Source organism: Mustela erminea, chromosome 13, assembly GCF_009829155.1.
Source record: "Mustela erminea isolate mMusErm1 chromosome 13, mMusErm1.Pri, whole genome shotgun sequence".
In the NCBI taxonomy this organism is placed as follows: Eukaryota; Metazoa; Chordata; class Mammalia; order Carnivora; family Mustelidae; genus Mustela; species Mustela erminea.
In genome coordinates this window covers 30,934,026-30,947,915 of record NC_045626.1, presented here as the reverse complement: position 1 = coordinate 30,947,915, position 13,890 = coordinate 30,934,026, and positions in this window count along the sequence as shown.

Sequence of the window (13,890 nt, the reverse complement as noted above, 5' to 3'; positions counted from 1 at the left end):
TCGTATCAATGTTAGTGTCCTGCATCAAACTCTTAAACCCTAAGGTGAAGATAATTTGCCTTTTCCCCTTTCATGTTACCTGGACCTTTAACGGTCTGTAGGATCAGAATAGAAGAGAATACAGTAGATGTTAAATAAATATTTTGGACAAAGAAAACACAAATGTTTCTTTATAAAATGAACATACCATCAAAAAAAAAAAAAAAGGAATGGAGGGAGGAAGAAAAGTAAAAATTTGAAAAGTAAGATGCAGATGAGTAATGAGACCTTAATAAAGTTCCAAGTAGAATTCCACCTGCTCTAGGGAGTGGGGTTTTTTGTTTTGTTTTGTTTTGTTTCATTTTCGAGAAGAACAGTAGGAATCATTAAGCAATAAGATGTGCCCTTTCTCTGTAACCCAAATGTTTTTTGCCCTTCCTAACTAATACCTATGATCAGAGGGGATGTGATACTTCGCATTTATTGTGATATTTTGGATTTATTTATATGTGATAATGACCTTGTCATAAATGATGACATGTCATAAATGATGACCTTTATATGTGATACTTTGGATTTATTGTGATATTTACACAGCTCTTTAATCTATAGGCTTATGTCTTTCTCCACATTTGGGAATATTTTGGCTGTTATTTCTTTTAATAAGTTTCAAGTTCCATTCTCTTCCCTGTTGGGGGACTTTAACGACACAAATATTAGTTGAGTTCCCTGAGACACCATTTATTTATTTATTTTTCCTGTCCATTTTGTCTTTATTGTTCAGGTGAGGTAAATTCTATTAATCTTTATTCAAGTTCACCTCATTCAAGTAATTTCTGTTCTACTACTGTGCCCATCACGCTAGTTTTTTCCCGTACTACTAATCTCTATCAGGTGGGTTTTTTTTTTTAAATACTTCTGTTTTTTGGACAAGATTTTCTGCTTTTCATTTGTTTCAAGAGAATTTTTAATTTTTTTGTTGAAGCATTCAGGGAGGGCTGCTTTAAAATCTTTTTAAAAAAATATTTTATTTATTTATTTGACAGACACAGATCACAAGTAGGCAGAGAGGCAGTCAGAGAAGGAGGAGGAAGCAGGCTCCCCGCTGAGCAGAAAGCCTGATGCGGGGCTCGATGCGGGGCTCTACCCCAGTCCTGGTTTCATGACCTGAGTGGAAGACAGAGGCTTTAACCCACTGAGCCACCTAGGTGCCCCAAAATCTTTATCCCATATAATTGTAATCTATCATTCATCTCGGTGTTGGCATGTGTTAATCTTTTCTCATTCAGGTTGTGCTTTTCCTGGTTCTTGTATAGTGAGTGATTTTTAAAAATATATCCTGGATATTTTGGATATTCTACAAGGACCCTCTAGATCCTATTTAATCTTATTTATTTATTTTTTTTAGACAGCACACCTATTAGTATAGTGAGAGGCCAGCTGGGTGTGTATGTTCTGCTTCCCATACCGTCTTGCAAAAGTGGAGCCTGATTCCTATTGCCTCTTTGCAGATGTATGCAGTGGAAGTTCATCTCCTGCTTTGGCCTGGCTGACACATTCCCAAGAAAGTGAGATAACACTAACATCTCATCCTTGCCTCTAGTGGGAGTATAAACTCAGCTCCAAGCTGGGCTTTCCACTGATACCAGAAGAGGGGAGGAGAGAACATGTTAACCAGCTCTGCCTCCTAGCAACTCACTCTGCCCTGTTAGATGCCAGGTGTGGGTAGAGACTGGTTCCCTGCCTGGTCTTGCTTTTTGAGAGGAGAGAGAGGGTGGGATGTGGAGGAGAGCTTAAGGGGAAAAGGGGGACTGGAGTGTAGACTAGCCCTGCTTTGCATTGCCTTATTCAGTCTCATTGCAGCCAGGTGTACTTAGTGGTTCAGCTCCCCATTAAACCTCCCCGATGTGGGTTAGACTGGAGAGGACTGAAATATACTGGCACCGAGACACCCTAACCCCCAGAAGTCCCCTACACTAGCCTACCTTGCACCATCTCTTTAAGTCTGTTGTTGCCTGCTGAGGGTGGAGGCTCAGCTCCATATAGGGCCCTGCTGCCACTGCCCTGTCCAGGGAGCTTACTGCACTGGGCGAGGAAGGGATGGAAAAGCAGTTCCTCATTCAGCGCTGCTGAAACTACATTGGGGGTCTGGGCTAGTTTTTCCATTGGGTCACCTTTTCTGTATTCTTTGGCTAGGAGAAAAGACTTTCTTGGAGGTTTTTAGTCTATGTCTATTAGTAGTTCCAGTTTGGAAGCTTTTACCCCCTGGATCCAATCTGGGACTATATATGAGAGATAATAAAGAAACCTAGGGGACACACTCCCCTGACTTCTCAAGCCCTGAAGTCCCTAAGCAGTCAATTTCTTTCCACCTTTCAGAGTCTTATGTTTATTTGTTCTCTTATGTCCAGGGTTTTTTAGTTTACCTCTAATTTGGTCAGGACAAAAATCTGGGATGTGATACTTTGGTTCAGACAATTGAGACAGTCTCTTGAATCTCAGGCAGGAGCCAGCCCAACCAGAAATCTTCCTAGGCAAAAATACTTTAGAGGAATCAATGAATGAATGGATGAATATCATATATTTTAAAATTTTAGCCATTGTTATGTAGTTTCAAAAGAAGGTCCAGCTGTCATCTGTTTTCATGTGATTTAATATAACCACCCTTTATTTTCACTCTAACACACAAAAAAGACATTTTACTAAGACAATTAGACAAATTAACATAAAAACACTCTAATTATAATGTTTATATTTCAAGCTTTTAAAGAATAAATACTGCATTTTAATCTAATACTGAGCTTGTCTCCAAATCTGATTTTTAAGTCTTTTTACTTTAACTTTTGAAAAGCTCATTTTTATTTTTATTAGAAAAGCAGTACACGGTTATTACAGAAAACCTCAAAGTATAGAAAAGTTTAAAGAAAAAGCTAAAAATACTTTTAATCTTACTAATTTTTAATATTTTGGAATATTTCTTTCCAGTCTTTTTGTGTGTTTTTTGAGATGCATTAACCAGATTCATACATTCTCCTTTGTTCATCTAACACTGTCTTGACCATTTTCCTATGAGACTAAAAATATTGGGAAAGGTTATTTTTATGGCAACATAGTTTACCATCTTAGAGATAAATCTGAATTTATTTGGATAATCCCCTTTTGCTGAATATTAAAATGGTTTATATTTTGCTACTATAAATCATGCTGCAAAGAATCATTTTTTAAATAAATGTCCATTTTTATATAATTGTGATTATTTCCTTAAGACAGATTTGTTACCTTCAGTCTTTATTTTGAAGAGCAAATTCATCCCATAAGGTTAAAAATAGTATTTTGATCTGTTTAATAAATGTAGAGAAATAGTTGAGATCCCAGTTTTGGACTTTTTGATATGCTATAAAAATATATACATAGTACTCAACACCAAAAAACTGATCTCATTTTAAAAAAATGGATAAGAATCTGAATAGACATTTTCCCAAAGAAGACATAAAGGTGGCAAAAGAAACCTAAAAATATGCTCAACAGGGGCATCTGGGTGACTCAGTTGGTTAAGCATCTGCCTTCAGTTCCAGTCATGATCCCAGGGTTCTGGGATTGAAGCCCTTGTAGTGTTCCCTGCTCAGTGGGGAGTTTGCTTCTCCCTCTCCCTCTGCCCCTCCCTGCTTATGCGCTCTCTCTCTCTCTCTCTCAAATAAACAAATAAAATCTTTTAAAAAAATGCTCAATATCACTAATTGTCAGGGAAATGCAAACCAAAAACACAAGATATCACCTTATACCAGTCAGAATGACCAGTATCAAAAAGACAAGAAATAACAAATATTACAACAAGTGGCTAGGGCACAGAGAAAAAAGGAACTCTTGTGCACTGTTGGTGGGAATGCAAAGTGGTGCAGCCACTGTGAAAAACAGTATGGAGATTCCTCAAAACATTAAAAGTAGAAATACAATATGATCCAGTAACTCCACTACTGGCTATTTACCCAAAGAATATGAAAACAGTGATTCAAAAGGACATATACACCCCTATGTTAATTGCAGCATTATTTACAATGGCCAAGATGTGGAAGCAATCCAAGTGTCCCCCAAAAGATTAAAGGATAAGGAAGATAGAATATTGCTCAGCCTTAAAAAGGGATGAGATCTTGACATTTGTGACAACCCGAATGGGCCTTGAGAGTATTCTGCTAAGTGAAATAAGTCAGACAGAGAAAATACAGATACGATATGATTTTACTTATATGTGGTACCTAAAAAACAAATGAACAAGCAAACAAAAAAAGCAGAAACAGTCCTGTAAATACAGAGAACAAACTGGTGTTTGCCAGAGGGCAGGGGAGTGGGGAGATGGGCAAAATGGGTGAAGAATAGTGGGAGGTACAGGCTTCCAGTTATGGAATGAACAAGTCACAAGGATGATAGTCACAACATAAAGAATATAGTCTATGGTATTGTAGTAGTGTTGTATAGTGACAGAGAGTAACTATACTTGTGGTGAGCACAGCATAATGCATAGTGCTGTTGAATCACTATGTTGTACACTTAAAGCTAATGCAACATTGTATGTTAACTGTACTTACATTTGTATAAATGTACACGGTATATATATATGTCTATGGAAAATGAGAGCTCCATGTTTCTAGCACATATTTACGTCTTTGTTATTAGATACTTTCATAGAGTTTTTGATATTTTCAGTGGTCTCCTTAACTACGCCGAGTTAATGATGAGTGGCTTTTACGTGACATTTATTTTCCCACTGAAGTGTGAAGATTGTATTTTACTCTGAAATAGTAAACATATCTTTAAAATATACCTGAACACAATGGACTTTTTAGGTCTTTATGGTATCATGAGAAAAAATATATTGTATTAATTTTTCTTGAATGTTCTTTAGGAAAAACATTGTTGAACACACAGTTTGAGGATGACCATAGGTAGCATGTAAATTAATGGAATTTTTAAAGAACTTTGGCTTATAAGAATCATATGATTTTTTTAAAAAAATGAAATCTGTTTATCACTGTAAAGCATGTAATTAACCTTCAGTAGAAAGGGATATGAGGAGTATCACCAAAGATGAAAACCAGATTGACTTCAGATGATTTGAGGATGAAAGGAAACTAGTTATAGGTAAAGTTCTTCATTTCCTAAAATGCTCGACAGGAGAAAAAATATTCACATAAAGAGTTTAAAGATTAAATTGCCTTAAACTGCTTTTTCTTCCTTTAGAAAATAGACACAATCTGGCTCTTTGTAGCAACAGATCGCTTCTGTAATTGACATGATAAAAAATGGAGCTGGGCAAAACCCGAGGTGGTTTGGAGTTTGAGCTGGGAGTACCGCATTCATACATTCCAAGTTTCCTTTCTTAACTTGTGACTCTGGGGCTGAAATAATGATCTCTTTTTTTCCCTTTAAAATAAATCTTTCCCTGCTTCTAACTACCAGGGGAATATTATGAAAACATTCAGAACTAACATTATAGAACTAACATAGCTAAAAACCGTGCATCAGCATTGTGAAAAGGCCTATAATCCCAGAGAGAGAAAAACTCCAAACATTATCAGCAGTGCAGGGCTCTTGACTGTTGATTCTGAGAAACAGTAAGTTTGGAATTCTTGCTGCTCATTTAGCAAAAATAAAGTGACCAAAAGTAAGAAGAAAGAAAGAGAAAAGAGAAAAAGGAGCCACAGAGAGAAAACTTCCTTGTGTTTACCTGGGTATCTCATGACCAAGGAGCCTGTTTATGCACCTGGCTCATAGGATGAATGCTGATAGAAGTTTGGGGTGTGGAGAGCACCGATAGAAGCAAGTATGGGACAGGAGCTTCAAGCTTCTGGGGTATTGCTTCCTTCCTCCTCCATGTTGCTTTGCTCATCCAGAGAAGAATATAAAAGGCAGGCACCAATTTTATTTTTTTAAATAAGACTTTATTTATTTATTTGAGAGAGAATGAGCCAGATACTCTCATGAGTGGCGAAAGGGGAAGAAGGAACCCTATCCTGGGCTGATTCCAGGACCCTGAGATCAGGATGCTGAGATCAGGACCTGAGCTGAAGGCACATTACTCAACTGACTGAACCACCCAGGCGCCCCATGGTAGACACCAGTTTTCCACTAAGTCTTCCCGTCATTGTGGGAATGAGCAGGGAATCTTAAACAGCTCAAGTTAAAAAAGCAGATGCCCTCAATAACTATGACGGCCCCCCACCCAACACACAAATTAAACCAAATGCTACCATTGTATCCTGAGTTCTCTGGCTCTTTTTGGTAATTAGTTAGTTCCACTCTAATTTCAATATCCATTGTGCCTATCTCTATTAAAACATGCACAACTCCTTGTGTGTGTTGTGTGTGCATGTATGTGTGCCAGGCGAGGGTTAATGTTTTAATGTTAAAGTCTCATCACTTGTTTATGAGTTCCTTGAGAGTACCTTTGAATCCCTAAAGCCTTACAAAGTACCTAGCATGTAGTAGTAATTTGATGGTAATAATTTTTATTTATTGAGCAAGTACTGATTCCCAGGAATTATGCTAAGTAATTTTACATGGATGATAAACAGAAATTAAAAGGAATTAAAGTAAGTGTCCAGGGTTATCAGCTAGTGGGGGCAAGTCTAGCCCCATTATTTAGGACTCTGACAAGCAGTAATGCCTCACTCATTTGTTAAATGAATACAAGAAGCTCTCTTTCTCTCATCCCATTGTGATAACTAACTGTGACTATAGACAGCCAATATTTTAATATAAGAAACAGAAAAATCGATCTTTTCAGTATCATCAGAACACTATTTAGCACTTATATATACACTTATGTATACTGAGATTGCCTTAGAAATGGTTCCTGCCTTTTGGAAGTTAGAATCTAGGGCAATCACATTATGGGGAGCACAGATACATAAAAGACATAGAGCCTACAGAATAAAAACATTATCCTATACATTAATGGACCATAAGATACTGCTTAGGGGCCTCCCTTTTCAATTTACACTTAAAACTACAGCAGGAACATGCGAGATATATATCAGTATATACATATTTGTGTGTGTATATGTATATACATGTATACTTCTGCATATATATTTATATACATACTTCTATATATATGTTCTTCTATAATTATACATATACCTCTGATATACATATATACACATAAGCATATACACATACACTTGTAGTATAAAACACACACACACACACGGCACAGAGAATCATTATTGAGGAGTATCCCTAGGCAAGAATCTACTTCTTTATTTCTCTATTCTCTTTTCTGTAAAATGGGTTGGTATGAGGGTTAAATTGGATAGAGCATAAAACGTGCTTTGAGTCTGCAGCCTGTCAGTCATTTTGTAGATGATCACAGCAGAGGAACTATCCTTCTGAGGTTAAAGTTAGCATGCATGTCAGTGAGCTGAGTTGCCCGAGCATAGCTCTCATGGACCAACTGTCCACCCACTTCTGAACTACTCAGGACCACTATGACCACATCAAGCCTTGCATGTGTGCTGCCCCTCTCCACCAGCCTCCAGGGCATCCATCATCACCTGAAATATCATTCCTATTTGGACATACCACTCCTAAACTGACTCAATGCCATCTCTTCTCCCTGAATTCTTTCCCTGGACCTTCTGGAACAACTTTTTGCGATCAGCCTCAGCTCCATTTCTGAAAAACTCCTTCACCTCCATGCTTTTGCGAAGTGTGTCTGTCTCTTGAGGACTCCATGCCTCCTTTCAAATGAAGGCTGTTGTTTCTTTTTCCTTCTCCTGCCCAACTCCTTAGGGCCAGGAAGTAGATTAGATACTCACCTGATCCCCACAGCTGCTTCTAGCCATTTCTCCTTCATCATCCTTTACACGAAGGTTAACTTACCCATTTGGCATACTGGACACAGTAGACATAGTGCCTGTGTTGCTTTTAGGGGACTAGGAAAATATTTCTATTTCTTTTAAAATTTGAAGCAGAAAATGACTATAATTCAACCTGAATTGTATTCATCTTTTACTCAAACAATTGTGAATATACTTTTTAGTTTTTTTATGAAGGAAGGGGCTAATATGCCTAGGGCCCAGATAAGTCATAATGTGGCCCTGCTTTAGACCCCTAGCTCTTCCCTAGCTCCTGCTGTCAACGTCCATCACCTCTACTCCACTGCCAATCCATCTAAGGACCAGGGTTCTGTCCTTACATACTGAGGACCTGAGCTCCAGCTGACCACTTTCCTCTCCACCCAAACTCTAATATCCAGAGTTGGCTTAAGTACATACTGAGGCGTTAATGCAAGAGGCCACCCTTTTAGATCAGACCTCCCCAATAGACTGGGGAAAGTAGCTGTGTATTTTGGTGGGTACCTGGGGGTGGAGACTAAGGAAAAGGACAGGGCTAAGGGCTGGAACATTGTGTATATTTCCTGTTTGGTCCAGATAATTTCAGACACTGGGAAGTGATTGAATCTGTAAGCAGAACGCCTTGGCAGTTTTGGTGGAAAGAGCTGGGGAAGGCAGAGAGGACTAGCAATTAATGGAGACTGAAGAGGGTACAACCATTTCAGGTCTTTCAGCCATTATTCTTTCCCTTTTTGTAGCCTCAGCCACTCTCATTTATGCAGCAGGGCTGGGTGAGCCAAGGGTGGGATGCCAGGTGGGGATGCTCATGGCCCAGTGTCGTGAAGAATCCCCTGTGCTGCTCCAGTCCTAACTCTGCAGACCACATGACATCAGCCTCTGAGTACCCCTGTCCTGAAAACGGGCTGAGTTTTCAAGGTCCTTCAGTGCATCCTGTAGGGAAAGCAAATGCTCATCACAATGGAGGGAGAAAAAAATCCTGAATCCTTATATCCCCTGAAGCTTGCTAAGTTCTTGAAGTGCAAAGTAGAGAGAAGGGCTCAATGGGTGTGCAGAGGGCTCTTCATGCTGTAAAAGCCAGCCTGAGAGTGGCAGGCAGCACTCATTAGGCAGGCATGGGGAGAAGCCTCCTCTTCAAAAGGCAGGAGGCAAGGAAGCATTTGATGGGGCAGGTATGTTTGTTTTAGCCTGGGCTGGGTCTGGGGACTGCTCGGTTGGGAAGGACGATTGCCTAGGGTCAGAGAATGAACCTGCCCCGGGCATCTTTCTCTCCTTCCCTTTTTCTCTCTTTCTGTCTTTGTTAAAATACAAATTTACATTGGGAAACAGCCCAGCTTCCTAATGATGGAGACTGCCTCTGTGCAGATATCATCTCTGATTGATGGGGTGTGGGGAGGGAAGGAAAAAGACCAAAGAGAGTTCATGAATTCACTCTCAGATTCAAATCACGTCAGGGGCCCTGCCAGTCTCCTTAGGCGGAAAACCAGGCAAGGCAGAGATCAGCAAACTGTGTTGATGTCTCGCTTGCTCCCCCTTTTCTCTACATCTGCATTTATTCACTTAACAACCTAGTGAACTTGTACAATAGAGTCTCACTACTCCTTCTTCTTCCATAAAGCAAAACAGAAATGGAGAGTCCTTGTTTTAATCGCTACTCTTCTCTGGGGACTTTAGGAAAACTGAACATACTGGTTCACATTTAAAGAAAGTTTTATTTAAGTTACTTCCAGTGGGGATGCCCCAAGGTTACTTTGTTTACTGTTTGTCTGTCTACTATTTGTCTCAGTATTTAAAAGCTTAGTGTATTAATAGAAAAGGGATTTGCAAATGCTTACTGTCACTCACCTGGAAGCAATTACTCAAAAGATAATCAATTTAACATCAATTTTTTTTTTTTTTCTTTGAGTGCCAATATCTGACTGGCTCTGTTCTGGGGTCTTTTGTGAGTGTAAGATAAAAAAGATCATATGCCATGTTGGTCAGTGTGGGGTGAAAAAGCAAACATGTGAAAAAATAGCAGGAAAAAAAAAGCATACTAAGTAAACAAGTACCAGCAGGCAGTAGCATATACCTTACACATTCTAGGTTTTCCATACAGGTAGAAATAAAGCTTATATCTTCTCCATAGTAATACTGACCTGTAAATACACTATGCTATTTTGTAATGCTGGCCACCTCAGCCACATAATATGCAAATCATCTGGTTCAAATGAAATTTTAAAAGATGAGGTCTTTTTCCTTTATAGCACAGATCATTTGTGAAGCTAATCACAACAATAAAAAAACACAACTCCTTGACAGATTCTAAGTCACAGCAGAACTTTTATTTTATTTTTTAATTTTTTTTAAAGATTTCATTTATTTATGAGAGAGAGAGAGAGAGAGAGAGAGCATGAGCACGGGGGCATGGGAAGGGGCAGAGAGAGAGAGGAGGAAGCAGACTCCTGGCTGAGCAGGGAACCCAACGCTGGGCTTAATCCCAGGACCTTGAGATCATGACCTGAGCCAAAGGCAGACACTCAGCTGATTTAGTCACCCAGATGCCCCATGGCTGAACTTTTAAACTCAGTATAAGAAAAACTTGTGTTTTAACAGGGTGCCTTCTAAAGAAAAAGGGAGTCCATAGCTTCTGTGCCTTACACTGAAAAACACTTTAAATAATTCTCAAGTCAGCTGGGAATGTTAGCACTAAAAAGTGTATCAGCAAATTTGCGTGGTACTAAATAACTTAATGCTTTAAGTATCAGTAAAGACAAAATAGCATATTGTATAATTTACCTTCAGAATTTTCTTTCTCTTTCTTTGTATACATTTTAATTGTTTTAGTGTAATTATAAGTAGTTAAATCCAATAAGAAATTTTTCTAATTTTTATTAAGGGGTTATTTTGTAGAGAAAAGTCAGCCCTCTCACAGAGGGTCTCAATAGAAAGATGTTCAAACAATAGATGCAAAAACTGCAGGAGGTGACTCCAGCTGTGGAATGGGAGAAGGGAAGGCGAATAGACTTGACATTGGAACTCAGGTTGAAGAGAAAATAATGATTTCAATGAACCTACAAGTTGTCTATTAAATTCTGGATTTAATTCCAACTTCAAGGCGGTTTGGTGGTACTTGGAATCTGAGATTGGTCCCTGTCAAAGACAAAAACCAAACAAGGAGGGTTATTACTTTTACTTAGGCAATTACCACAGGGAGAACACCCCAGGTGAGTAGATCAGAGTTTCTTAGCAGGATGGTTTCATCTTAGGCTTTCATAGGGAGAAGGAGACAAGTTATAGGTAGGATAATTTTACAGTAGGGATTGTTTCTATAATCAGAAGGATTCTTAGCGCTTAAATGGGAAATAATATTTCTCTCTGTGTTAGGTAATTTTTGGACAATAGACATTTTAATTAATTATGTGACAAAGAATGGAAATTTGGAGGGTCTGTGTCTGGTCCCGTAATACAAAGATTAATTAGCAAATTTTATCTAAGTCATAGGGAGAAGTGTGGTTCTTTGTAGTAAGCCATTTTCCTTGATCACAAAGAGTAGGTCTTTTTGGTTTTTGATATATAATAATTTGATATATAATAAAATGTAGGCATGGTAGAAGAAAATGGAAGGACCCTTAGCTGGGCTTATGGAAATCCTATTAGAAAGCTTTTGTTTTTCTTTTTTTTTTTTTTTTAAAGATATTATTATTTATTTGTTTGAGAGTGAGAGAAAATGAGAGAGAGCACGAGTGGTGAGAAAGGCAAAGGGAGCGGGTGAAGCCGACTCTCCGTTCAGTGGGAAGCCCAGAGCTCCATCCCAGGGTCTGGTGATCATGACCTGAGCTGGAGGCAGATGTTTAACTGACTGAGCAACCCAGGTACCCTAAACCTTTAGTTCTTCCTAAGAAGTATCAAAAAGACCCTCCATAAGATAGAGTTGGCTTCCAGGAAATGCAAAAAAGATTTGGGAAAGGAATGGAGAGGGGAAAAGTAGAGAGCAGCCAGAGGAAGCCCTAACCATAAATTTAATTTTGTGTCTGTTTACATCACCAGGGGTCTACTGTACTCCAGGGGCACAGAGGCACACTTTACTCCAGTTCCAACTCTATAATTTTGACCCCAGCAATTAGCTTTAATCCCTTCAGAACTCAATTTCTGTGTCACTAACTGAAGAGAAATGGACAGTGCAGATTAGTACTACTCAAGACAGTTTGAACATCACTCATTGTATGTGAAGACTCTCAGACCCTGCAGCTCACACTCACTGAATCAAAATCCTCATTTTAGTAGGATTCCCTGGCACTTCATATGCACATTGATCTAGAGAGGCTTTTCCTTGTCTTTGGGGGAACGAATACAGCCAATTCTCATTATTCATGGATTCCATATTTATGCATTTGTTTGCTCATTAAGACTTATCTGTAACCCCCAAATGAATATTCACAGCCATTACAGACGGGCAAAGAGCAGTGGAATGTCTGAGTCCCCTGATGTACACATTCCCAGCTGAGATCAAACAAGGCAATGCTGGGTCTTCTTAACTCCTCATAATTTGAACAAATGGTCTTTTTTGCAGTCTTTTAGTGCCATGCTGTGGTTTGTTTGTTTGTGTGTTTTGCGGTGGTGATTTCCTTGTTTAAAATGGCCCCCCAAGTGCAGTGTTGAAGTGCCCTCTGGTGTTTCTAACACGAGAAGAATGTAATGGGCCTCCTAGACAAAATACATGTGGTAGTAAGCTTCATTCTGGTGTGAGTTATAGTGGTTTGGCCATGAGTTCAATGTTAACAAACCAACGAGATATATACACACACATACACATACACACACACACGTATATATGTGTGTATATATACATATACATATATATACATATACATACATACATACATGTATATATGTATACACACACACACACACTTATATAAATAAATAAAATAAGGTGTCTTTAAGCAGACCTATACACCAAAGAAGCTTATATATTCATTGTTTGATGAAAATGCTATGGTTGGGGGCTTGTAGGAACATAACCGTTTCTTTCCCCTAAGAGCAATATTTCAATATTCACTAACTCACTGCTCTGTGACCTTCTAGAACATAACCACTGTAAATAACAGGAATCGGTGTTCCCCTGCTGGGTGAAGATAAAGGTACAATCTGAATATAGAATAATAGGAAAGAAATTATTTGAGACTGATGTCTTTATGTGAACATAAGAGACAAAGAGAAAAATTACCATTACACAAAACAACAAAAACTTAGCTCCAATTCTAAATAGTCTCTGAGGTCTGGAAAGCCTCTGCTTCCTCTTAACTGCCATGAAGAACCCCAGTACTGAACAGCACTTTTGTGCTGTTTTGTCTTTGTTGGTTCCCCAAACAGGGAGTCCCCAGGGAAAATCTGAAACTTCATCCCTCTCCAAAACAGAGAGCCAGGAGAGATGGGAAGAAAGAGGCTCGCCCCTCCAGTTTTGGGAAATTGTGGTCTCATAAGCAAAGGAATTACGAACAGGTAACTGACTCTCTCAAGATGAGTGGATCTCTGTACCAGCCTGTTAGAATCTTGACGGTTTATATTGAGGCCTTAACAGGGCTCAGTCACATGTACTGTCCAGAGGGTCTCAACACACATTGCTCAACAAGGCTGAATCCTTCCAAACAGTTCCACTATGGGAATGGTGAGTACAACGTATAATATGGGACAAGGCATGGGGGGTGAGGAGCCTGTGACTGCCTAGAGCCAGCTCCAGGGTCAGCCAGTGGTCACGTCCTCTCCATGACATCCTCCTACAGTTTTTAAGATAGAAGAAGAGACAATGTTTTGCCTCTGCACCTTGGCTAGACTTGGTTTCTCTGAGAAGAGGAAATCCCAGTGTTTTATTTCTCACATTCTCCCCTTTGAGCCTTAAGCCTGTTCACTTATTAAATACCCCCTCCAGCCTGACAAGTATCCCTCTCGTTCTGGAAAGAGTATTAACTTTTGGAGCTCTCACACTAACGCATGGCTTAAATCCAGGCAGACTCTCAAGTGAACGATTCTCCTTCTACCCCCCGCCCCCGTTTCTTTTTCATTCCAGGGTTTCTTTTAG